The sequence below is a fragment of the Balaenoptera physalus genome (assembly GCF_965194825.1).
Source record: "Balaenoptera physalus genome assembly, chromosome: 13".
NCBI classification, from domain to species: Eukaryota; Metazoa; Chordata; class Mammalia; order Artiodactyla; family Balaenopteridae; genus Balaenoptera; species Balaenoptera physalus.
This window is the reverse complement of record NC_138892.1, coordinates 3,775,048-3,800,134: the sequence shown is the minus strand read 5'-3', so window position 1 is coordinate 3,800,134 and position 25,087 is coordinate 3,775,048. Positions and strand designations below refer to the sequence as shown.

Here is a 25,087-nt window from a genome sequence, read left to right as displayed (position 1 = left end):
TAACGATTGTACCAAGATGTTACTAATAGGAAAACTGTGAAGGTACATGGGAACTCTTTGCACTTTCTGCGCAGTTTTTCTGTAAACCTATAACTACTCTAAATAGTACAGACTGGTGGTTGCCAAGGGGGAGGCGGTAGAGGGAAGGATGGAGTGGGAGGTTGGGGTCAGCAGATGTAAGCTTTTATATATAGGATGGATAAACAACAAGGTCCTACTGTGCAGCACAGAGAACTATATTCAATATCTTATGATAAACCATAATGGAAAAGAATATTAAAAAAAAAGACTCTATATATGTATAACTGAATCACTTTGCTGTGCAGCAGAAATTAACACATTATAAATCAACTATACTTCAATTAAAAAATTGGAAAAAATAAAACTACTCTAAATAATACAATCTGTTCATTAAGAATTAAATTAAAATGTATGTATCTTATACCTAAGAATAAACCTTAAAAAGGTATGCAAGACCTCTACTGAGAAAACTGATCACACTATTGACATTAAATGTAGCCCAAATAAACAGATGGCTGTACCGTGTTCCCGGAAGGGACAACTCAGTCTTGGGAAGGGGTCAGTTCTCTCTGGAAAGGCCTAATGTGCCAAACAAGGGACACTGACCTCTGCCACCAAGCTCACGTGGGCATCTCGACTATGCTCAGCTGAACGGTGTGGACTCTTGGGGCTGGTTACAGGCAGGTTATACAGCCCTGAAGCCCCTCATGCCCCCCCCACCCCCAGAATGGCTTAGGATAAGCTTCAGGAACTTTGCCATTTTTTTTTCCTTAAACAGATCATTTCTGTTCCCTTAGCATTCTTGTCACTTGAAGTTGCATGAATCCCTAATTCTAAAGAAGAGCATCTGTGCCACGCCCAGCCTTTGCCTTTGAACCCCGGTGGTGTCTTCTGCGTAGACTCCTTTCTTTGGTTCGTTGCTTAAAATGATATGAAGGTTTTTTGTAGGAACAGGACCAATGTCCAGAGTGTAGCACCGATGTTAGATTGAATCAGTCTATATTTATTGAACACCTGCCTTGTATGGCAAGGACGGTAGCAGGTGTGAATTCTGCCTTAAGGAGTTACAGATCAGGGGGATAGTTAGACATCAATCAATACCTGTGATGTGAGGGATGGGGTCCTTCCACCTGGGTGAATCCGGGAAAGCTTTTGGGAGGAATTGTATTTGAGCTTCCCCTAACGTGTGTGGGAATGGGAAGCATTCCAGGCAAAGGAATCAGACAAAGTACAGAGGCTGGAAAGCAGGAGGTGAGTCTGGCAGATGCTGAGTAGTTTATTTTGGCCAGAACACAGGGTTTGCAAAGGGGAATGAAGAGAAGTTTGATCCATTCAGGATAAAACGTCATCAAATGTTTATTAAGCTCCTTCTCTGTGCCAGGCATCATTCTAAGCATTTGGGGATACATAAGCGAGCAAAAAAACCACAAAATCCCTTTTCTTGTAGAGCTGGCTCTCTGGCGGGGAGAGACAGATGATCAGCCCAGTGGTGGAGTCCGTGCTCGGCTTCGTGTGTTCAAAGACGCTACAGGCAGAGGTGGGGGGGTGGTGGGGCATGCGTCCAGGGAGGGCCAAGGCGCTGCAAGGATGGCCAAGAGGCCTCACTGAGAAAGTGACGTCTGAGAAAGGACTGGAAGGTGAGAGTCTCAGCAGACTCCAGGAGGGGAGCGTCCTGGTGCAGCAGGCAGCCGGGGCCCGGCTCGCGGGGGGAGCGCAAGCAAGTATGACTGCAAGAATGTCCCGGGAGGAGGAGGACGTGCAGTCCCAGCGGGGAGGTGGCAGCAGGTCACCGTGGAGGGCCTTGGGGACATTGTAAGGGCCCTGGCTGTGCCCTCTGTGAAAGCAGCCCCTGGGGAGGAGGCTTCTGAGTGGGGCACCATGCACTGCGATGCAGCTGCTCCAGGCTCCCTCTGGCTGTCGTCAGAGGCCAGGGACAGAAGCTGCAGGCCGGTTGTGAGGCTGGTGGGCCTCACCGAGGGCTGGCAGCGTGCAGCGTGGGCAGCAAGGGGGTATGGCGGGAGGACACTGCACCGCGCACGGGGCAGGGAAACTGACAGCCGAGTAGCCATGTGACCTTGGATGCTGCTGATCCTTGGTCTGTTTCCTTCCCTGCAAATCCAGGAATGGAACTGATGCTCCTCAGGGGGGTGCCGAAAGCAGGGGTGGGGTGATCAGGGCTGGACTTCGGGGTGCAACTGGCAGCAACGCGTGAGACCCTTGGAGAGAGGAGCTGGCTGGCTAGGGGGCCAGTTAGGAGGATGTTGCAGAAGTCCAGGTGGGGTGGGGGGGGGAGTGATGCTGTGGGCAGAGACAGGATGGATGCAAGTAATTAGGAAGAAAACAATCTTTCAAAACAAACAAACCAGACTGTCCAAAAGGCCCTAAGCTGTAACTTGCTGCAGACGTAAAAGACCAAGGTCACATCAGGGCATGTTGGGTAAAGGCATGTCGACAGCTGGTCCCGGCCTCAGACGTGCCCTCTTTTTTTTTTTTTTCCCACATCCTTCTTGAAGTATAATTGCTTTACAATGTTGTGTTAGTTTCTGCTGTACAACAAAGTGAATCAGCTATATGTATACATATACCCCATATCCTCTCCCTCTTGAGCCTCCCTCCCACCCTCCCTATCCCACCCCTCTAGGTCGTCACAAAGCATTGAGTTGATCGCCTTGTGCTATCAGACGTGCCCTCTTGCTGGCAGGGTGGCCGCACAGAGCCTTCTGCATGTCAAGCACTGGTGCTTTGACAGGCACCTCAACCCCTCCCCAATTTGCCCCAGTGGATATACATAATCAGTTACCGCGGAAACATGACCGTCTCCTCGTTAAAATCCCCGGCGCTGGGTCTTATGAATAAACCCTTAGTAGGTTTCCTGGTTCTCTTATTTTTATGCACAGCTTGACTTTATAGCAGTAAATTCATCCTTTTTCCTTAAACAGATTGCTTCTGTTCCCTTAGTGTCCTTGTCACTTTAAGTTGCATTCATCCTTGTTTCTTTAGAAAAGCCATTGTTCTACAATCGGCTATTGTTACCAACATTCGCTTTGGAATCAGTGAGCTGCTGAAAATTGACGTTAAGTCGATTATTTCGTTTCTGTTCTTTTCGCTCTTATTTGGGAATTTACAGAATAATTATGTTTTTAGTTTTCTTTTATTCGTCATGGCGAATAGGAATTGAAGCTATGTAGCTCTGGGAACCTCTAGTTCCAAATAGGAAAGCCTTGCAAACATTTCCAGCTGGCAAACGGACAAAACTGAGGGCGTGAAAAGTTGCTAGAGAGGCTAGGAGCCTACTGAAGCACCCAACTCCAGAAGAGGACCTAGGATACCTCAAGTTAGAGGCTCTTAGGAAGTGCTGACTCTTCTCTGAAGATACCTACCTAAAGACAAGCTACTATGAGTAGGAATTAAAGCAGTGTCTACATTTTATTTAAAAACAGGAGGAGTGAAAATGGTATGCTTTTAAAAAGTCGCTGTCATGAAAAGACAAAGAAAGGCTGTGGAAGTGTTTCAGATCAAAAGAGAAATGACAGCAAAATGCCATATCTGACCCTACGCTAGATCCTGTCCTGGAGGGAATAATATCAAGGACATTATTGGGTCAACTGACAAAATTTGACTTTGAATCATAAAGTATTATATCTCTGTTAAATGTACTGAAATTTATAAGTGTACTGTAGTGTGTAAGAGAACATCCTTATTCGTAGAAAACACATACTTCAGTATTGAGGGAGATAAGGTCATGCTTCAAATACACACACACACACACATACACACACACACACACACACACACACACACACACACACTGTATGCCTACCTAAGTATAAAGACAGAGCAAGTGGGCAGAATGTTAATCATCAGTGAATATGATAAAGGGTACAGGGTTCACAGTGTTCTTTGTACTATTTTGTGCACATGTGCAATTATTCTGTAAGTGAAATTACTTCCAAGTGGAAAAAAAAGCGAACGAACAAACCAGAAAGACAGTTTGTAACTTCTGTATCTTAGCTGCATGTATTACCATGTTCGGCTTCTGAAAGCTGCAGATCAGAAAATGTTGAGCTACAGCTCACCTGTTCTGAAGACATCACTCCTAATTTAGCTCCCTTTTAGTACTTTTTTTTTTTTTAAACATCTTTATTGAAGTATAATTGCCTTACAATTTAGTACTTTTTTAAAATTAAAAAATCTTTAAATTTGATATAATTGTAGATTCACATGCAGTTGTAAGAAATAATACAGACAGATCCCGAGTACTCTTTGTGCCGCTTCCCCAGTGGTAACATCTTGCAAAACAATAGTGCATTATCACAGCCAAGATATCGACATGATACTGTCAAGGTGAGCATTTTCATCACCTCTGCTTGCCCTTTAGAGCCACACTGATCCCTCAAACCCTGACCCCCTTCCTTACCCTGCAGTCTGTTCTCCATTTCTATCATTTTGTCATTTCAAGAGTGTTATATCATGAATCCTATGGCATGTAACTTTTTGGGATTGACTTTTTCATTTAGCATAACTCCCATCAGATTCATACAGGTTGTTGGGTATATTAATAGTTCATTCCTTTTTATTGCTGAGTAGTATTCTGTGGAATGAATGTACCAAGTTTGTGAAACCATTCACCATCAGAGGACATATGGGTTCTTTCCAGTTATGAGTTATGAATAAAGCTGCTGTACTGGTTTTAAATAGCTCCATTGAGATGTAGTTTACATACCATACACTGATATATAACTGGTATATTTAAACAATGGTTTAAAGTATACAATTCCATGGTTTCCATTATACTTACAGTGTTGTGCAACCATTGCCACGATCTAATTTTAGAACATTTTCATCACCCCTAGAAGAAACCACATATCCACTAACAATCATTCCTCATTCCCTGCACACCCCACCCCAGCCCTAAGCAACCAGTAATCTACTCTCTGTCTCTACAATTTGCCTGTCCTGGACATTTCGTATAAATGGATTTATACAATACATGGTTTTTTGTGACTGGCTTCTTTCACTTAGCATAATGTGTTCAAGGGTTATCCATGTTGTATCACAAATCAATACTTCATTTCTTTTTGTCACCAAGAATATTGTATAGACATAGTACACTTTCTTTATCCGTTAATCAATTGGTGGACATGTAATTTCCACTTTTTGGCTGGGATGAATAATGCTGCTCTGAGCACATACATGTTTTTGTGTAGATGTCTGTTTTCATTTCTCTAGAAGTAGAATTGCTGTGTCATATAGTAACTCTGTGTTTAACTTTTTTGAGAAACTGACAAACTGTTTTCCAAATGGCTACATCATTTTACAATCTCAATAGCAATATGTGAGGGTTCCAGTTTCTCCACATCTTCACCAACACTTGTTATTGTCTGTCTTTTTGATTGTAGCCATTCTAGTGGATGTGAAGTGGTATCTCATTGTGGTTTTGATTTGAATTTCCCTGACTAATGACACTGAGCATCTTTTCATACACCTGTTGGCCATTTGTATATCTTCTTTGGAGAAATGTCTGTTTAAATCCTTTGCGCATTTCTTTTTTTTTTTTTTTTTGACTGTGTTGGGTCTTCGTTTCTGTGCGAGGGCTTTCTCCAGTTGCGGCAAGCGGGGGCCACTCTTCATCGCGGTGCGCGGGCCTCTCACTATCGCGGCCTCTCTTGTTGCGGAGCACAGGCTCCAGACGCGCAGGCTCAGTAGTTGTGGCTCACGGGCCTAGTTGCTCCACGGCATGTGGGATCTTCCCAGACCAGGGCTCGAACCCGTGTCCCCTGCATTAGCAGGCAGATTCTCAACCACTGCGCCACCAGGGAAGCCCCTCTGCATGTCTTTTGCTCATTTTCTAATTGAAATTTTGGCTTTTTATTGTTCCATTTTGAAATTTCTTTATGTATTCAAGATACTTGTCCTTTGTCGGATATGTGATTTACAGATATTTTCACCCAAAGTATACTTGTCTTTTCAGCCTCATCATAAGGTTCTTTATAAACGAAACATTTTTAATTTTGATGAAGTCCAGTTTATCAATTTTTCCTTTTAGGGATTGTACTTCTGGTGTCAAGCCTAAGAACTTTTTACTTAGCTGTAGATCCTGATGCTTTTCTCCTAGTTTTTCTATAAGTTTTTTGGTTTTATATTCTACATGTAAGTCCATGATCCATTAGGAGGTAATTCTTGTGTAAGATGTGAGACTTAGATTGAGGTTCATTTTTTTTTGTTTTTAATTATGGATATCCAATCGTACCAGCACCATTTGTTGAAAAGGCTGTCATTCCTCCCTTGAATTGCTTTTTAATTGTCAAAAATCGGTTGGGCATATTTGTATGGGTCTATTTCAGGGTTTTGTGGTCTAATCATTGGTCTATGTGTTGGTTCCTTTGCCAATACCATACTGTCATGATTACTGAGTAGATCTTAGTACTGTTACCAAGTCCAAGCTCATACTACTCACTGAGTGACAGGGCAATAATTGAGAGACGAGTTGTTGGGGCAAGAAATAGTGGCTTTATTTGGAAAGCCAGCAGACTGAGAAGATGGTGGGCTAGTGACCCAAAGAGCCATCTTCCCTGAGTTAGAATTCAGGCTTCTTTTATACTAAAAGGGGAGGGGGTGTGGCAGGTTATTGCAGACTTTTTGGTGCCAGAATCCATTGTTCTTGCAGCTGTCTGTAGATCTAGTCACAATGTTCCTATAAGCCTCCAACAAGACAATTGTTATTTTCTGTTCTGCAACTTTTTATCTCTGTATGAATAGGAAAGTGTTATACCTTTAAAGGTAGGTATTGCAGAGTCTCAGGTATAGACCCCAAGAGGTAATTGGATTTTGGGATATATTCCCAAGAATTTGTAGCAGGATCTCAGGTTTATAACCAAGAAGACGTATCAGCATCTCATATACCAAGGAGGCTTAGCAGACTCTCTGAGGAGGGGGTGAATTTTTAAAGTATAGTCTTTAAAAATCATTTACTTAAAAATTTTAAACAATATTAAAGGAGAATCTGAGGTATTTCTATTTATCAGAATGGGACATAGACCTAAAAAGATTGAGAGATAGTGATTGTGACCTTGTAACCAACTTACTCTATGTGTGTAAAAATGATTGGTTCCATAGTCCAAGATGGAATGGAACTGATTTACTCTCCTGCCAGAGACAACAAGAAATCCAGGCAAATGTATGAAACAATGTTTTTCAAGACATTGGACATCAGGCAATGAATGACACTGATGGTTGTGAGGTGAAAACAAACAAGGTGAGAGGTGTGACTTAAGTGAGTTTCCAGGCCGTGGTGCAGGGAGGGAGAACCTGGGCAGAGCCTGGAAGGTTCTCTAAGTTGAGGAGATGGAGCTGAGACTCTGGAGAGACCAAAGAGTCTAGTGTTCCCAGGGCAGAGTACCAGAGGAGAGAACTCTGGAGATCTGCTAAGTAATGCTTGGTGCAGGCATGTGAGTAATACTACTTGAGGCCAGGAAAAGAACCATCTGAGAGGATTAGAAGGAACAGTGGCCAGCACTCAAACTGGGCCAGGAATAGTGCCTGGCACTCACATGGGACCAGGAACAGTGCCTGTTTTCCACCTGCCAGTCTGGAAAACCTCATACTTCAAGAGGGATTGGATAGATTACTCAGAAAGATCTTGCCTCAGTAGGGGGGAATAATTGCACTAGATTACATACTGCTGTGGTCCTGCCTGACAGATCTCAAAAATAACATACAAAAGGATCGGGGCTTCCCTGGTGGCGCAGTGGTTGAGAATCTGCCTGCCAATGCAGGGGACACGGATTCGAGCCCTGGTCTGGGAAGATCCCACATGCCGCGGAGCAACTGGGCCCATGAGCCACAACTACTGAGCCTGCGCATCTGGAGCCTGTGCTCCGCAACAGGAGAGGCCGCGATAGTGAGAGGCCCGTGCACCGTGATGAAGAGTGGCCCCCGCTCGCCGCAACTGGAGAAAGCCCTCGCACAGAAATGAAGACCCAACACAGCCAAAAATAAATTAAAAAAAAAAAAAAAAGGTACAAAAGGATCTTTTCCAAGTAATTGTCCAAGTAATTTAACTACATCCCAGAAGAAAGCTCAAGAATATTTATAGGAATACAAAACTACTTAGCACTGAACAAGGTAAGAAATTACAATGTCTGACATCTAATCAAGGATTACCAGACATGCAAAGAAGCAGGAAAAGAGGATCCATAATGAGGGGGAAAATATCAGTGAATTGAAACCTACCCAGAACTGATTATATATATATATATAAAATGACACACACAGAATAAACAATTTTTAAAAAATAAAAAGAGCATCAGTGAACTGTTGACCAACAGCAGCCTAATATATGTATAATTGGAGACCCTGGGGGCAAAAAGTGGGGGACAGAAAAAATATTTGAAGAAATAATGGGGTCAATTCATTGGGAAGATTTAAGAATTCTAAAAGTTTATGCATCTAATAACAGAGCTTTAAAATACATGAAGTGGGACCTCCCTGGTGGCGCAGTGGTTAAGAATCCGCCTGCCAATGCAGGGGACACGGGTTCTAGCCCTGGTCCAGGAAGATCCCACATGCCGCGGAGCATCTAAGCCCATGCGCCACAACTACTGAGCCTGCACTCTAGGGCCTGCGTGCTACAACTGCTGAGCCCAGACGCCACAACTACTGAAGCCTGTGTGCCTAGAGCCTGTGCTCCGCAACAAGAGAAGCCACCGCAATGAGAAGCCCGCGCACTGCAACAAAGAGTAGCCCCCGCTATCCGCAACTAGAGAAAGCCTGAACGCAGCAACTTAGACCCAATGCAGCCAAATAAATAAATAAATAATAAATTTTAAAAAATAATAAAATACATGAACAAAAACTGATAGAACTGCAAGGAGAAACAGACAAATATAAAATTGTAGTCAGAGGTAATTTGTTAAACAAATATAGAGAATATCAACAAGGATATAGAAGATGTGAACATTATCAACCAATTTGATCTAATTGACATATAGAACAATATATAGAACAATCTACCCAAAACAGCAGAATATACATTATTTTCAAGTGCATACAGACGTTTACCAAGGTACATTGTATTCTGGGCCATAAAACAAATCTCAATAAACTTTAAAAGATTCAAGTCACATAAGGTAGATTCTCTGACATAATGGAATTAAATTAGAAATCGCTTATATAAACAGGAGTGAAAAATCACCAAATATTTGGAAACTAAATTACATGCTTCTAAATAAGCCATGTGTCAAAAACTAAATCAAAGAAGAAATTAGAAAGTATTTTGAACTGAATGAAAATAAAAACAACATATTGAAATTTGTGGAATCTGCTATAGCAGTACTTAGATGAAAATTTATAACACTAAACACCTATACTAGAAAAGAAGAGTGGACTCAAATCAATGACCTTAAGAAAAAGGAGAGCAAATTAAAGCCACTGTAAGCAGAAAAAAGGAAATAATGAAGATCAGGGTGAAATCGATGAATAGAAAACCAAACACAACAGAGAAGATCAATGAAACACAAAGCTGGTTCTTTGAGAAGATAAATAATGTTGATAAACCTCTGGCCTGGCTTATTCAGAAAAAGAAGAAAAGATACAAACTGCTAATATCTGCATTGAGAGAGGTGACATCACTACAGATTCTACAGCTATTATATAAGGATAACAATAAAATATTATGAACTTTATGTCAATAAGTTTGACAACTCAGATAAAAAAGACAAATTACTTGAAATACACATATTTCCAAAACTGAACTCAAGAAGAAATAGATCATCTATCTAGCCCTACATCTATTAAATAAATAGAATTTTAAAATCCTTTCCACAAAGAAACTTCAGGCTTAGACGGCTTCACTGGTAGGTTCTACCTATCTATCTAAATATCTAAAGAATAAACAATTCCATTCTAGACAAAATCTTCCAAAAAATTGAAGGGGTGGGAGTATTTTGCAGTTCATTCCAGGAGGCTAGCATTAATCTGATACCAATACTAGGCAAAGACATTACAAGTAAAGAAAACTAAAGGCCGATATCCCTTTTGGACATAGATGCAAAAATTCTAATTTACAGTTTAGGACATTGAATCAATGATGTATAAAAAGAATGTCATATCATAGCCAAATGGGTTCATCCCAAGAATATAAGGATAGTTTAAAAGTCAAAAATTAGTGTAATTCACCAAATTAACAGAATAAAAAAGAAATACTATATAATCATTTCAATAGATATAGAAGAAGCATTTGATAAAATTCCATACTTGCTACTAACAGAAATCACTGTGTTTTACAAAGGTACAAAGGCAGTTCAGTGGAACAAGAACAATCTTTTCAACAAATGGTGCCAGCACAACTGGTTATCTATATGCCCAAAATGAACTTTGATCCATTCCTCATACCATATACAAAAATTAGCTCAAAATAGATCATAGATCTAAATGTAAAATCTAAAACTATAAAACTTCTAGAAGAAAACACAGGGAAAAAAATCTTTACGACCTTGGGTTAGGCAAAGATTTCATAGATATGACACCAATAAGACAATCCACAAAAGAAAAAAATTGATGAATTGGACTTCATCAAAATGAAAACTTTTGCTCTTCAAAAGACAGTTTTGGGAAAATGAAAACACAAATTACAGACTGCAAAGAAATCTTTGTAAAGCATAAACCTGATAAAGGACTTGTAACCAGAATACAGAAAAAAAAACTTTGGAAATTCACTAATAAGAAAATAACCTAGTTTTTAAATGGGCAAGAGATTTGAACTGACACTTCAGCAAAGAAGATATGTGGATAGCCAATAAGCATGAGGAAAATGTTCGACATCATTAGTCATCAGGGCAATACAAATTAAACCTACAATCCCCATACCGGCGTTCTGCAGCTTTCACAGAGGTGATATGGTACTACTACAGACCCATTAGAAACAAATACCGTATGCTAACACATATATATGGAATCTAAAAAAAAATGGTTCTGATGAACATAGGGGCAGGACAGGAATAAAGACGCAGACGTAGAGAATGGACTTGAGGACACAGAGGGGGAAGGGCAGGCTGGGACGAAGTGAGAGAGTAGCATTGACATATATACACTACCAAATGTAAAATAGATAGCTAGTGAGAAGCAGCTGCATCGCACAGGGAGATCAGCGCGGTGCTCTGTGACCACCCAGAGGGGTGGGATAAGGAGGGTGGGAGGGACATGCAAGAGGGAGGGGATATGGGGATATATGAATATGTATAACTGATTCACTTTGTTATACAGCAGAAACTAACACAAAGCAATTATACTCCAATAAAGATGTTAAAAAAAAATGGGGTACATCTAACTTTAGCAGTGAATGTGTGTATAACCCTCATGTAAGACATTTCCAGAAGTGTATTGTTATATTAAATCCCAATCAGTACCTTTTAGTCAATAAAAAGCTTCTCTTAAATTAAAAAAAAAAAAGAATCTGCCTGCCAACGCAGGGGACACAGGTTCAGTCCCCGGTCTGGGAAGATCCCACATGCCGCGGGGCACCTAAGCTCATGAGCCACAACTACTGAGCCTGCGCTCTAGAGCCCATGAGCCACAGCTACTGAAGTCCACGCGCCTACAGCCCATGCTCCTCAACAAGAGAAGGCACCGCAATGAGAAGCCCATGCACCACAATGAAGAGTAGCCCCCGCTCACCGCAGCTAGAGAAAGCCCACGTGCAGCAACAAAGACCCAATGCAGCCAAAAATAAATAAATCAATTTATTTTTTTAAAAAAAGTTTGTCCATCATTACCCCCAAGACAAGGTAAGTACCAGGTATTATGGGAGGGAGAGAATCCAGAGTCTCAGAGTGAGACACAGTTACCACACTAAAAGAATAAACAGGAGCTTTTCTACCCTCCCATCTGATGGGTGGTCTACCGGGATATCGAGTTACGAGTGGGAGTCACTTTCCTTCCCCGTTGTAAAGGTGTTGAAGGTTTGTAAAGGTGAGAAATCCAAAAGCATTCTGATATTTGATGCTTTGCATGGGGCATGTGTCCCCCCTCTGAGAGCTAGTAGGGTCTGGTGGGCTGTCCTCTTTATCCCAGTGTGTTCTGGAATTTCCCAGTGGCCTGCCTTGATGTGAGTCTGCATTCACGCATTCTGTTGGGAACCTGGAAATTCACAGCCTTCATTTCTGAGAACTGTGCTTGAATTCATTTGTGGATAATTGCCTCTGCCCGGTCTCCTCACCTCCGTCCCTCTGGGACCTCGTCATTTGTATGAGTCTCACCTCCTGGGCTGGTGCTCTCACTTTCTCGTCCGTCTTCCCCCATTTCCATCTCTCTCTTTTCTCTTTACTTTTTGGGAGATTACGGCCTTTATCCTCCAACCCTTCTATTAAGTTTGGGATCGTGTTTTTAATTCCCAAGAGAGGTTTTTGTTCTCTGAATGCTCCTTTTTATGCCATGCTCTGCTTTTCATGAGTGCAATATCTCATCTTTCTGAGGATATTAATAATGTTTCCCCTGGTTATGTAGGTTTCTTCCTCCTGTGTATTGTTTCCTCTGAGCTGTTTTTTCTGTGTTGCTTGGTTGGTTGGCTCTCTTTATTTCAAGGGAGGGGCCTTCCTCAGAAGTCTGGTATTTGTGGGGAGGGTTGTCTAATTTTCTTTAAAAGTGAGGAACTAAAAAGCTGATTGAGGCTGTGGGCAGAAGGTGGGGATGTTCACTTTAGACATCCTTGTGGAGATCAGGCTGGGACGGGGAGGAATGGGCTCCTGATGGGCTGACTGTTGGTGTCTTTAAGTCTCCCTTCTTAAATGGAAGATATTCCCATAGAAGATATTTCAATCCCCTATTTGGGGTTGAGGAGGAGGGAGGGAAGTAGACCTAGAGCCCCTGGGGTTCCAGAAGGAAGAGGAGAAGCAGGCCGGGGTGTCAGCAGTCCCCTGTGCCTGCTGACGCCGTGGTTCACATCCCTGCAGGCATGGCGAGTTGCCATGGAGACAGATGGGGGAGGGGATCTAGGACCACTGCTCAGAGCTTCTGCCCATCCTCCTGCTTTCGCCCCAGTTGTACCCCTGCCTGGTACCTCCAGTTACTGAGTGCCCGGGGTTCTGCAGGAGGAACCTGGGGTTCCTGCTTTTCCAGGTGCTGGTTTCGCGGTCTCTCCTCCATCCTCCACATCCCGCTCCTTTCCAGCCTCCAGCTGCTCCTGCTGCGGTCTCCTCCTGCTCTTCTCTTCTTCCTGGATTGATCCCTTTTGGTTTTGTTTTCAGTCTTTTCCCTGTGGTTTCAGAGGGGATGCAGAAAAGAGTGAAATGACGTGCATATGACTCACCACTTCATCTCAAGTTCAACATCTCTCTGAGGCTTAGGGACCTTGTAGATTAGCTCAGATGTTACACAACTTAACACACAGCAGTGGCAGTTTCGATGACTCCAGAACCCACGCTTCCTAATCATTGGGCTAAGATTAAAGTTTGAATTAAAAAAAAGAAGTTCTGGGGATTCCCTGGAGGTCCAGTGGTTAGGACTCCACGCTTCCACTTCTGGGGGCCCGGGTTCAATCCCCAGTTGGGGAACTAAGATCCCGCATGCCACGCAGCACGTCCAAAACAAACAAACACACACACACACACACAAAATAAAAAAAAGAAGTTCTGCAAAGCTGAGCTCCTGTTTAATTTTTGAGTGCGGTGATTGGGTTTCTCACTGAAATCTCTCCCTCTACAATACTCGGTGCCACCTAGTATTCTGTCTTCTGGGGTGATTATCGGAGAACATGTTTTATCTTCCACCATCTCCTGATTACTTTGGAACTCCTTAAGGATAAGAGCTGTGTCCTAGTCAGCTGTCTCCTCAAAATGCCTATCACAGGCCATTCACAGACCAATAAAGCTGAAGCGAAACCATTGCTCAGTGACGATAGAAATAAAATTATAATATATGTCCACTGCCTAAATAGAACCGCTGAAGAGAAGTGTGTTTCTTTTTCCCAATCTCCTTATCCTTATGGAAGAGGATGAAACCAGTGAAAACATTATATTAATAGCCCAGATTTGGGCTTTTTTCTTCCTTGTGTCTCATTTGCTGTAGAGCAAAACACAGACTGAGAATGAGCAAGCATCCATTGTTCAGTCAAGTAGGAGAAGCAGAAGAACGTTAGTGTTATTTATGAAAATGTCCAAAAAATGGTTTTCACCTTGCAGACAGTTGAACCATGTTGGTAAAGTTTATGTTATTCTGAGTGTGCTTATGAAAAGGCTGATGCTAAATTCCCAGATGGTTCTGTGGGCCGAGTGAGCACTGGATATTCAGAGTGTTGCTGCAGGGGCTTTTCTCTCTTAGAAACTTCTGGTATTTACCATTTCTCATTACAGTATGAGTAGAGTGAGAAAGGTTTTACTTTGAGTTCCCTTGTTTCAGAATTCTGTGGTCGACCCTGTTCTGCTCTTCCACCGCTGCTTCTTGTAAGACTTGAAGAAGTGGAAGGACATTGAGAACTTATCTGCTCTGGCAAAATACAATACCATTGACCGTATCCAAAACGGAAGGGGAAAATTAAAGGAGAAAGGTCTAAAAATGGACACATCCCTGCCATTTGCAGCAACATGGATGGACGTGGAGATTATCATATTAAGTGAAGTCAGACAGAGAAAGACAAATACCATATGATATCGCTTATATGCAGGATCTAAAAAAATGATACAAAACAGAAACAGACTCACGGACATAAAAAACAAACGTATGGTTACCAAAGGGGATGGTCGGGGGGAGGGATAAATTAGGAGTTTGGGATTAAACAGATACACACTACTGTATATAAAATAGATAAACAAGGACCTACTGTGTAGCACAGGGACCTGTATTCAGTATCTTGTAAAAACCTATACTGGAAAAGAATATGAAAAAGAATATATATGTATGTGTGTGTGTTGTACTAACAACAACAGTACAACATTGTAAGTTAACTATACTTCAGTGTTTAAAAAACGGTTAAAAAAAAAAAAGAGGGGCTTCCCTGGTGGCACAGTGGTTGAGAATCTGCCTGCCAATGCAGGGGACACGGGTTCGAGCCTTGGTCTGGGAAGATCCCACATGTCACGGAGCAACTGGGCCCGTGAGCCACAATTACTGAGCCTGCGCGTCTGGAGCCTGTGATCCGCAACAAGAGAGGCCGCGATAGTGAGAGGCCCGTGCATTGTGATGAAGAGTGGCCCTTGCTTGCCACAACTAGAGAAAGCCCTCACACAGAAATGAAGACCCAACACAGCCATAAATAAATAAATTTTTAAAAAAAGAAAGAAAAATGGACACATCTCTTTTATCAACTTCCTGAAATCATAAAACCAAAACTAACCTCCAGCATATATTAGAACTACACCAAAAGTAATTATCTTTCTACTTGGTTACTCTTGGTTTAGAGCAAATTTAGATTTCCATCAAGTTGGCCCCGAGAAGTTAAAGATAAAGGGAAAGGGACTTCTGTCTTTCCCTTAAAACTAGTACTGCACCTTTGGGCCTCTAGGCACTACAGGACTGGCAGTAGAAATACATTCACGGGACAACTAACTGCTGAACAATCATCGACAGGAAGACACTGGAACTCACCAAAAAAGATACCGCACATCCAAAGACAAAGGAGAAGCCACAGTGAGACGGTAAGAGGGGCGCAATCACAATAAAATCAAATCCCACAACTGGCGGGTGGGTGACTCACAGACTGGAGAACACTTATACCACAGAAGTCCACCCACTGGAGTGAAGGTTCTGAGCCCCACGTCAGGCTTCCCAACCTGGGGGTCTGGCAACAGGAGGAGTAATTCCTAGAGAATCAGACTTGGAAGGTTAGTGGGATTTGATTGCAGGACTTCAACAGGACTGGGGGAAACAGGGACTCCACTCTTGGAGGGCACACACAAAGTAGTGTGCTCATAGGCACCCAGGGGAAGGAGTAGTGACCCCATAGGAGACTGAACCAGACCTACCTGCTAGTGTTGGAGGGTCTCCTGAAGAGGTGGGGGGTGGCTGTGGCTCACCACAGGGACAAGGACACTGGCAGCAGAAGTTCTGGGAAGTACTCCTTGGCGTGAGCCCTCCCAGAGTCCGCCATTAGCCCCACCAAAGAGCCAGTAGCTTCCAGTGCTGGGCCACCTCAGGCCAAACAACCAACATGGAGGGAACTCAGCCCCACCCATCAGCAGACAAGCAGATTAAAGTTTTACTGAGCTCTGCCCACCAAATCAACACCCAGCTCTACCCACCACCACGTCCCTCCCATCAGGAAGCATGCACAAGCCTCTCACCTACCAGAGGGCAGACAGCAGAAGCAAGAAGAACTATAATCCTGCAGCCTGTGGAATGAAAACCACATTCACAGAAAGATAGACAAAATGAAAAGGCAGAGGACTATGTACCAGATGAAGGAACAAGATAAAACCCCAGAAAAAAAACCTAAATGAAGTGGAGATAGGCATCCTTCCAGAAAAAGAATTCAGAATAATGATAGTGAAGATGATCCAGGACCTTGGAAAAGAATGGAGGCAAAGATCAAGAAGATGCAAGAAATGTTTAACAAAGACCTAGAAGAATTAAAGAACAAACAAATATTTGAAGAGATTATAGCCGAAAACTTCCCTAATATGGGAAAGGAAATAGCCATCCAAGTCCAGGAAGCACAGAGAGTCCCAGGCAGGATAGACCCAAGGAGAAACATGCCGAGATACATAGTAATCAAACTGACAAAAATTCAGGACAAAGAAAAATTATTAAAAGCAACAAGGGAAAAATGACAAATAACATACAAGGGAGCTCCCATAAGGTTAACAGCTGATATCTCAGCAGAAACTCTACCAGCCAGAAGGGAGTGGCACGATATATTTAAAGTGATGAAAGGGAAGAACCTACAGCTAAGATTACTCTACCCAGCAAGAATCTCATTCAGATTTGACAGAGAAATCAAAAGCTTTACAGACAAGCAAAAGCTAAGAGAATTCAGCACCACCAAACCAGCTCTACAACAAATGCTAAAGGAACTTCTCTAAGTGGGAAACACAAGAGAAGAAAAGGACCTACAAAAACAAACCCAAAACAATTTAAAAAATGGTAATAGGAACATATATATCAATAATTACCTTAAATGTGAGTGGATTAAATGCTCCAACCAGAAGACACAGGCTCACTGAATGGATACAGAAACAAGACTCATATATATGCTGTCTACAAGAGACCCACTTCAGACCTAGGGACACATACAGACTGAAAGTGAGGGGATGGAAAAGGAGATTCCATGCAAATGGGAATCAAAAGAAAACTGGAGTAGCAATACTCATATCAGATATAATAGACTTAAAAATAAAGAATGTTACAAGAGACAAGGAAAGACACTACATAATGATCAAGGGATCAATCCAAGAAGAAGATATAACAATTACAAATATATATGCACCCAACATAGGAGCACCTCAATACATAAGGTGCATGCTAACAGCTATAAAAGAGGAAATTGACAGTAACACATTAATAGTGGGAGACTTTAACACCTCATTTACACCAATGGACAGATCATCCAGACAGGAAATTAATAAGGAAACACAAGCTTTAAATGACACAATAGACCAGATAGATTTAATTGATATTTATAGGACATTCCATCTGAAGACAGCAGATTACACTTTCTTCTCAAGTGCACACGGAGCATTCTGCAGGATAGATCACATCTTGGGTCACAAGTCAAGCCTCAGTAAATTTTAAAAAAATTGAAATCATATCAAGCATCTTTTCCGACCACAATGCTATGAGATTAGAAATAAATTACAGGGAAAAAAACCATAAAAACACAAACACATGAAGGCTAAACAATCCGTTACTAAATAACCAAGAGATCACTGAAGAAATCAAAGAGGAAATCAAAAAATACCTAGAGACAAATGACAAGGAAAACACAACGATCCAAAACCTATGGGATGCAGCAAAAGCAGTTCTAAGAGGGAAGTTTATAGCAATACAGTCCTACCTCAAGAAACAAGAAAAAGCTCAAATAAACAATCTAACCTTACACCTAAAGCAACTAGAGAAAGAAGAACAGACAAAACCCCAAGTTAGTAGAAGGAAGGAAATCATAAAGATCAGAGCAGAAATAAATGAAATAGAAACAAAACAATAGCAAAGATCAATAAAACTAAAAGCGGCTTCTTTGAGAAGATAAACAAAATTGATAAACCTTTAGCCAGACTCATCAAGAAAAAGAGGGAGAGGACTCAAATCAATAAAATTAGAAATGAAAAAGGAGAAGTTACAACGGACACCGCAGAAATACAAAGCATCCTAAGAGACTACTACAAGCAACTCTATGCCAATAAAATAGACAACCTGGAAGAAATGGACAAATTCTTAGAAATGTATAACCTTCCAAGACTGAACCAGGAAGAAATAGAAAATTTGAACAGACCAATCACAAGTAATGAAATTGAAACTGTGATTAAAAATCTTCCAACAGGGCTTCCCTGGTGGTGCAGTGGTTAAGAATCCACCTGCCAATGCAGGGGACACGGGTTCGATCCCTGGTCCGGGAAGATCCCACATGCTGCGGAGCTACTAAGCCCGTGTGCCACAACTACTGAGCCCACATGCCACAGCTACTGAAGCCTGTGTGCCTTGAGCCCGTGCTCCGCAACAAGAGAAGCCATCGCAATGAGAAGCCCATGCACCACAACGAAGAGTAGCCCCCGCTTACCACAGATAGAGAAAGCCTGCACGCAGCAATGAAGACCCAACGCAGCCAAAATAAAAAAATTTAAAAAAATAAAATCTCCCAACAAAAGTCCAGGATCAGATGGCTTCACAGGTGAATTCTAGCAAACACTTAGAGAAGAGCTAACACCCATCCTTCTCAAACTCTTCCAAAAAATTGCAGAGGAAGGAGCACTCCCAAACTCATTCTACGAGGCCACCATCACCCTGATACCAAAACCAGACAAAGATTCTACAAAAAAAGAAAATTACAGACCAATATCACTGATGAGTATAGATGCAAAAATCCTCAACAAAATACTAGCAGACAGAATCCAACAACACAGTAAAAGGATCATATACCATGATCAAGTGAGATTTATCCCAGGGATGCAAGGATTCTTCAATATATGCAAACCAACCAATGCGATACATCATATTAACAAATTGAAGAATAAAGACCATATGATCATCTCAATAATTGCAGAAAAAGCTTTTGACAAAATTCAACACCCATTTATGATAAAAACTCTCCAGAAAGTGGGCATAGAGGGAGCCTACCTCAACATAATAAAGGCCATATACAACAAACCCACAGCAAACGTCATTCTCAATGGTTAAAAACTGAAAGCATTTCCTCTAAGATCAGGAACAAGACAAGGATGTCCACTCCTGCCACTATTATTCAACATAGTTTTGGAAGTCCTAGCGATGGCAATCAGAGAAGAAAAAGAAATAAAAGGAATACAAATTGGAAAAGAAGAAGTAAAACTGTCACTGTTTGCAGATGACATGATACTATACATAGATAATCCTAAAGATGCCACCAGAAAAGTACTAGAGCTAATCAGTGAATTTGGTAAAGTTGCAGGAAACAAAATTAATACACAGAAATCTCTTTCATTCTTATACACTAATGATGAAAAATCAGAAAGAAATTAAGGAAACAGTCCCATTCACCATTGCAACAAAAAGAATAAAATACCTAGGAATAAACCTACCTAAGGAGGTGAAAGACCTGTACTCAGAAAACTATAAGACACTGATGAAAGAAATCAAAGATGACACAAACAGATGGAGAGATATACCATGTTCTTGGATTGGAAGAATCAATATTGTGAAAACGACTGTACTACCCAAAGCAATCTACAGATTCAGTGCAATCTCTATCAAATTACCAGTGGCATTTTTTACAGAACTAGAACAAAAAATCTTAAAATTTGTATGGAGACACAAAAGGCCCCGAATAGCCAAAGCAATCTTGAGGGAAAAAACTGGAACTGGAGGAATCAGACTCCTTGACTTCAGACTATACTACAAAGCTACAGTAATCAAGACAGTACAGTACTGGCACAAAAACAGAAATACAGATCAATAGAACAGGATAGAAAGCCCAGAGATAAACCCACGCACCTGTGGTCAACTAATCTATGACAAAGGAGGCAAGGATATACAATGGAGAAAAGACAGTCTCTTCAATAAATGGTGCTGGGAAAACTGGACAGCTACATGCAAAAGAATGAAATTAGAACACTCCCTAACACCATACACAAAAATAAACTCAAAATGGATTAAAGACCTAAATGTAAGACCAGACACCATAAAACTCTTAGAGGAAAACATAGGAAGAACACTCTGACATAAATCACAGCAAGATCTTTTTTGACCCACCTCCTAGAGTAATGGAAATAAAAACAAAAATAAACAAATGGGACCTAATGAAACTTCAAAGCTTTTGCACAGCAAAGGAAACTATAAACAAGACGAAAAGACAACTCTAAGAATGGGAGAAAATATTTGGAAACGAATCAATGGACAAAGGACTAATCTCCAAAATTATATATATAAACAGCTCATGGAGCTCAAAATTTAAAAAACAAACAACCCAGTCAAAAAATGGGCAGAAGACCTAAATAGGTATTTCTCCAGAGAAGACATACAGATGGCCAAGAGGCACATGAAAAGCTGCTCAACATCACTAATTATTAGAGAAATTCAAATCAGAACTACAATGAGGTATCACCTCACTTCGGTTAGAATGGCATCATCAGAAAATCTACAAATAGCAAATGCTGGAGAGGGTGTGGAGAAAAGGGAACCCTCTTGCACTGTTGGTGGGAATGTAAATTGATACAGCCACTATGGAGAACAGTATGGAGGTTCCTTAAAAAACTAAAAATAGAATTACCATATGATCCAGCAATCCCACTACTGGGCATATACCCAGAGAAAACCATAATTCAGAAAGACACATGCACCCCAATGTTCATTGCAGCACTATTTACAATAGCCAGGACATGGAAGCAACCTGTGTCCATCAACACACACTGAATGGATAAAGAAGATGTGGCACATATATACAATGGAATATTACTCAGCCATAAAAGGTGTGAAATTGGGTCATTTGTAGAGACGTGGATGGATCTAGAGACTGTCATACAGAGTGAAGTAAGTCAGAAAGAGAAAAACAAATATTGTATGTTAACGCGTATACGTGGAACCTAGAAAAATGGTACAGATGAACTGGTTTGCAGGGCAGAAATAGAGACACAGATGTAGAGAACAAACGTATGGACACCAAGGGGGAAAGTGGCAGGGGTGGTGGTGGTGCTGTGATGAATTGGGGATTGACGTATATACACTAATATGTATAAAATAAATAACTAATAAGAACCTGCTGTATAAAAAAATAAAATAAAATTCAAAAATTAAAAAAAAATCACCTAAATGCATATGACTAAGTGAAAGAAGCCAACCTGAAAAGGGTACATACTGTATGATTGCAAATATATGACATTCTAGAAAAGACCAAACTATGGAGACAGTAAAAAGATCAGGGCTTGCCAGGGGTTAAGTGGGAAGGAGACATGAATAGGCAGAGCACAGATTTTTAGAGCAGAAACTACTCTGTATGATACTGTAATGGTGGATACGTGTCATTATACATTTGTCAAAACCCATAGAATTCATAACCAGGAGTGAACCCTAATGTCAACTGTGGATTTTGGGTGACAATAATGTGTCAGTACAGATTCATTGATTGTAACAAATGTCCCACTCTGGTGTGGGATGTTGACGGTCGGGAAGGCTCTGCTTATGTGAGGGTACATGGGAACTCTCTTGTACCTTCCACTCGGATTTGCTGGGAACCTAAAACTGTTCTTTTTTTTTTTTCAATATTTATTTGTTTATTTATTTTTGGCTGCACAGGGTCTTAGTTGCGGCACACGAGCTTCCTAGTGGCGGCAGGCATGCGGGATCCAGTGCCCCAACCAGGGGTTGAACCCAGGTCCCCTGCATTGGGAGCACGGAGTCTTAACCACGGGACCGCCAGAGAAGTCCCTTGAAACTGTTCTTAAAATAAAGTCCAGTTTAAAAAAAATCTGGATTTGATGACCTGCTTAACAGAGTGAAAAATTGATCAAAGCTGCAAAACAACAGTGCACTTAGTATCTTGTCTTCTCCAGTTTGCAACTCTACCCCCGTGGTTAACTGTACTCTTTTGACTTACCTCTCCCGAAGCTGTTGACCCTGGCTTGGGAAAAATGATGAGAAACAGAGTCAAAGAGACTTCAATGTAATACTCTCTGAAATTTGAAGGCTAAGCAATGCAATATAAGGAAGAGTGGTGCCCTAGAAAACAAACGTTTCCTTTGTGGTTCAGCTCAGCTCATCCAAGGGCTGTTTTGTGCAGGACACTTGCATAAGGCTTGCTCTTGCCTTTGGGGATATTATAGTTTGGGGAAGACCAGCCAGGCAGGAGGAAGGGCGTGATTAACGGATAAAGGCAGGGGTGAGGCGGGGGTAACAGAGTTCCCCAGTAAGGAAGGAGGAAGGAGAGCCGCCACGAGCCGGGAGCTCCACAAACGCAAGGAACACATGCAGCGAGCACGTGGATGTCATTAACCTGATTCACAGTTGAAATGTCCAAGGTCGCCAGGAGCACTGCCCTCGCCCCGGAAGTTGGGACTTCATCCACCCGGCCCGCCTAGGTGCTGCTGTTGATAAGAACCCTACGAGGAGAACATTGGTAACATTATCAGAACTTCCCAGAAGAGGAGATGACGTTTGCAGAGGCCCAGCCTGTGCGTCCCACAGACACCGTAACCTGCAGTTCACAACTGAATTCGTCACCTTTCTCCCTTCCATGACTCTCTCCACCCTGGGACCGCGCTCTTCTCCTTACGTTCCGGATTTCGTGGATGTCACCCGTCCGCCCAGTTACCTAAGTCAGAGAGGAGGTTTATCCTAGGCTGTGCCCCCGTTCCCTGCTCCGTGCCCTGCCAGCTGCCCATGTTAGCTCTTCGTCCTCCCCGCCTCCCCACATCAGCTCCCGGGGGCATCGTCACCTCTTATGAGGACGGTTACCCCAGCCTCCTAAGGAGTCTTCTGCTTCTCGCCTTATCTGCTTTGAATCTGGACTCCGCCCCGCTGCCAGAACAATCCTGCTGCAGCTCTTACCGTCCCTCCGGGACTCCTTACTGCTTGCAGGGCAGGGTCTGCACTCCTGCTCCCGAGAGCGGCGACGCACCTTGATTGCACTGCCGGCCTCTCCCGCCTCTGCAGGCTCCTCTCCCCGCCCCCACCCTGTGCTGCATCAAAAATGGTCCCAGTTTCTCTGAGGCTCCCCCCCCTCCCCCCGCTCAGAGGTAGGGTTCACTTCCCCACCCCTTGGATCTGGGCTCGCCTCGTAACTCGCTTTGACCCGCAGACTGTGGCAGAAGTGACGCAGCATTTACGAGTGAGGTCTCGGAGTTTCCGCGTCCACTGTTGGAACACGAAGGCACCTGCAGAAGCCTGTGCTGGCCTCCGTAGGACGGAAGGCCACGTGGTGAGAAGGGCCCGGCCACAGTCACCCACCTCCACTGACCCTCCAGCCACGGCTGCCACCTGACCGCAGAAGACCCGGCCAGCCCGGCCCAGCCCAAGTTGCTGAGCCACAGAATTGTGAACAAATAAAGCGGTGTAGTTCAAGCCACTGAGCTTTGGGGTTGTTTGCTGTGCAGCGACGCGTAGTTGACCCAGCGCCCCCCCCAAAGTGGATTGTCCAGACCTTCTCGGCTACTTACTCTGTGATGTTTTAGGTCATCTCTGCATGTGGGCTTTTCTTAGAAATGCCCCTTACCATTTTTTATTTTCTGCTGCTGCATTTCTTTCTGATCACCTCTTAGGATGCAGCTCGGGTGTCCCCTCCTTTGTGGAGCCTTCCCAACCCTCAGGGTGTCCCGTGACGGCACTCGTCACACTGCCTCTGCGACGATCACTTGTTTCTTTCTTTCTCTCTCTTCGCCTACTGGCAGCACAAGTGACTTTCCTCCCCGAGTCTCTGCGTTTTCTCCTCTGTCAACGGGACCAGTGCTACCTCCCCTGCCCCGGTGCTGGGCCCATTAAAAAAAGCAATGCAGTAACTGTTACCGAGGGCCCGGCTCTGGGGTGCCCTGTGCACCTTCCTTGTCTTCCTCCCTGCCCTGTTCCCGGCCCCCACGCCCGCTGCCCTGGGCTGGGTGTCCCCCCAAGGTGTCTCCAGGGTTCTCCAGTCACCAGCTCAGGGGGACTTACATGGTCCACAAAGTTCATAAAATGCGTCCTCCCATCCCAGCGGTGACCACCAGCTTGACTCTGAAAGTGAAGGCTCAGCCTTACGTCTGCCTGTCGTCTATGTGTTGTATTTCTGCCAAGACCCATCAGGACCTCCTTGTCTGCAACTGTCGAGGGCCTCGGTCCTCCGTTGCTTCTCTGTTGTCTGGCTGCTAAAAGTTCAGCGTCATCACCATTGCTACTGGTTCTGTCTACACTGGGTCAAAACTTTCGGGTGGTAAATGCGAATTTCGTTTCCATGGACTTCTGCTGACAAAGAAAAATTTTAATTGAAGTATAGTTGATTTGCAATGTTGTGTTAATTTCTGCTGGACAGCAAAGTGATTCCGTTATATACATATATATTCTTTTTCATATTCTTTTCCATGATGGTTTATTACAGGATACTGAATATAGTCCCTTGTGCTATACACTAGGACCTTGTTGTTGATCCATCCTATATATAGTAGTTTGCATCTGCTAATCCCAACCTCCCACTCCGTCCCTTCCCCACCCACCCTCCCCCTTGGCAACCACAAGTCTGTTCTCTATGTCTGTGAGTCTGTTTCTATTTTGTAGATAAGTTCATTTGTGTCATATTTTAGATTCCACACATAAGTGATATCATATGGTGTTTGTCTTTCTCGGTCTGACTTACTTCACTTAGTATGATAATGTCTAGGTCCATCCATGTTGCTGCAAATGGCATTATTCTTTTTTTATGGCTGAGTAGTATTCCATTGTGTGTATGTACCACATCTTTTTTTTTTTTAAATATATATTTGCTTTTTCT

The 25,087-nt window shown here is 42.7% G+C and overlaps 1 protein-coding gene and 1 long non-coding RNA gene across 14 annotated transcripts in view; one reads left to right on the top strand and one right to left on the bottom strand.

Annotated features, from left to right (window-relative positions):
* The window catches only part of PPARA (peroxisome proliferator activated receptor alpha), a 68,821-nt gene that overhangs the window by 19,045 nt on the left and 24,689 nt on the right, over positions 1-25,087 (top strand). The window lies entirely within an intron of this gene.
* On the bottom strand, positions 1,620-23,420 carry LOC309641857. The gene is made up of 3 exons (XR_014252794.1): positions 22,229-23,420; positions 4,185-13,270; positions 1,620-4,130 (listed from the first exon to the last, which is right to left on the bottom strand). It is a non-coding gene; the product is annotated as an uncharacterized lncRNA (long non-coding RNA).